Below are 2,281 nucleotides of genomic sequence, written 5' to 3' on the forward strand. Positions count from 1 at the left end.
CCATCCAGCCATCTCATCCTCTGTTGTCCCCTTCTCCTCCTGCCCCCAATCCCTCCCAGCATCAGAGTCTTTTCCAATGAGTCAACTCTTCACATGAGGTGGCCAAAGTACTGGAGTTTCAGCTTTAGCATCATTCCTTCCAAAGAAATCCCAGGGCTGATCTCCTTCAGAATGGACTGGTTGGATCTCCTTGCAGTCCAAGGGACTCTCAAGAGTCTTCTCCAACACCACAGTTCAAAACCATCAGTTCTTCGGCGCTCAGCCTTCTTCACAGTCCAACTCTCACATCCATACATGACCACAGGAAAAACCATAGCCTTGACTAGATGAACCTTTGTTGGCAAAGTAATGTCTCTGCTTTTGAATATGCTATCTAGGTTGGTCATAACTTTCCTTCCAAGGAATAAGTGTCTTTTAATTTCATGGCTGCAGTCACCATCTGCAGTGATTTTGGAGCCCAGAAAAATAAAGTCTGACACTGTTTCCCCATCTATTTCCCATGAAGTGATGGGACTGGATGCCATGATCTTCATTTTCTGAATGTTGAGCTTTAAGCCAACTTTTTCACTCTCCACTTTCACCTTCATCAAGAGGCTTTTTAGTTCCTCTTCACTTTCTGCCATAAGGGTGGTGTCATCTGCATATCTGAGGTTATTGAGATTTCTCCCGGCAATCTTGATTCCAGCTTGTGTTTCTTCCAGGCCAGTGTTTCTCATGATGTACTCTGCATATAAGTTAAATAAACAGGGTGACAATATACAGCCTTGACGGACTCCTTTTCCTATTTGGAACCAGTCTGTTGTTCCATGTCCAGTTCTAACTGTTGCTTCCTGACCTGCATACAAATTTCTCAAGAGGCAGATCAGGTGGTCTGGTATTCCCATCTCTTTCAGAATTTTCCACAGTTTATTGTGATCCACACAGTCAAAGGCTTTGGCATAGTCAATAAAGCAGAAATAGATGTTTGTCTGGAACTCTCTTGCTTTTTTGATGATCCAGCAGATGTTGGCAATTTGATCTCTGGTTCCTCTGCCTTTTCTAAAACCAGCTTGAACATCAGGAAGTTCACGGTTCACATATTGCTGAAGCCTGGCTTGGAGAATTTTCAGCATTACTTTACTAGCGTGTGAGATGAGTGCAATTGTGCAGTAGTTTGAGCATTCTTTGGCATTGCCTTTCTTTGGGATTGGAATGAAAACTGACCTTTTCTAGTCCTGTGGCCACTGCTGAGTTTTCTAAATTTGCTGGCATATTGAGTTCAGCACTTTCACAGCATCATCTTTCAGGATTTGGAATAGCTCAACTGGAATTCTATCACCTCCACTAGCTTTGTTCGTAGTGATGCTTTCTAAGGCCCACTTGACTTCACATTCCAGGATGTCTGGCTCTAGGACAGTGATCACACCATCGTGATTATCTGGGTCGTGAAGATCTTATTTGTACAGTTCTTCTGTGTATTCTTGCCATCTCTTCTTAATATCTTCTGCTTCTGTTAGGTCCATACCATTTCTGTCCTTTATTGAGCTCATCTTTGCATGAAATGTTCCTTTGGTATCTCTGATTTTCTTGAAGAGATCTCTAGTCTTTCCCATTCTGTTGTTTTCCTCTATTTCTTTGCATTGATTGCTGAGGAAGGCTTTCTTATCTCTTCTTGCTATTCTTTGGAACTCCGCATTCAGATGTTTATATCTTTCCTTTTCTAGATTGCCAAATGCCCTCTGAGAGGTAGAATTGCCCCCTGTGGAGAACCATTGCAACATACTGACTTCTGTATTATTGTTATGTAAAGCATTAAATTCGGAGAAGGCAATGGCACATAATCTAGTACTCTTGCCTGGAGAATCCCATGGACGGAGGAGCCTGGTAGGCTGAAGTCTATGGGGTCGCTAAGAGTCGGACACAACTGAGCGACTTCACTTTCACTTTTCCCTTTCATGCATTGGAGAAGGAAATGGCAACCCACTCCAGTGTTCTTGCCTGGAGAATCCCAGGGACGGGGGAGCCTGGCGGGCTGCTGTCTATGGGGTCACACAGAGTCGGACATGACTGAAGCGACTTAGCAGCAGCAGCAGCAGCAAAGCATTAAATTAAATATGTTTACAAAAATATGAGGTCATAACTTTTTAATCTTCTGGCTTGTGTGTGGTCAAAATTTTTGAAGAGGACATCCATCGAACTTCTTAGTAATTTGGGGTACTCATGTTTGGTGAGTTGTCATTAGCTAAATCATGGGAGACACTAAATTAATCCCTGTTCTAATTAAATAGAATTCCATTTTAAT

The 2,281-nt window shown here is 42.6% G+C and overlaps 1 protein-coding gene across 3 annotated transcripts in view; it reads left to right on the forward strand.

Moving 5' to 3' along the window:
* Positions 1-2,281, forward strand: part of KIAA1107 (KIAA1107 ortholog) — a 94,265-nt gene that overhangs the window by 9,032 nt on the left and 82,952 nt on the right. The gene's annotated exons all lie outside the window — the stretch shown is intronic.

Source organism: Bison bison, unplaced genomic scaffold, assembly GCF_000754665.1.
Source record: "Bison bison bison isolate TAMUID 2011002044 unplaced genomic scaffold, Bison_UMD1.0 scf7180017864466, whole genome shotgun sequence".
Taxonomy (NCBI): Eukaryota; Metazoa; Chordata; class Mammalia; order Artiodactyla; family Bovidae; genus Bison; species Bison bison.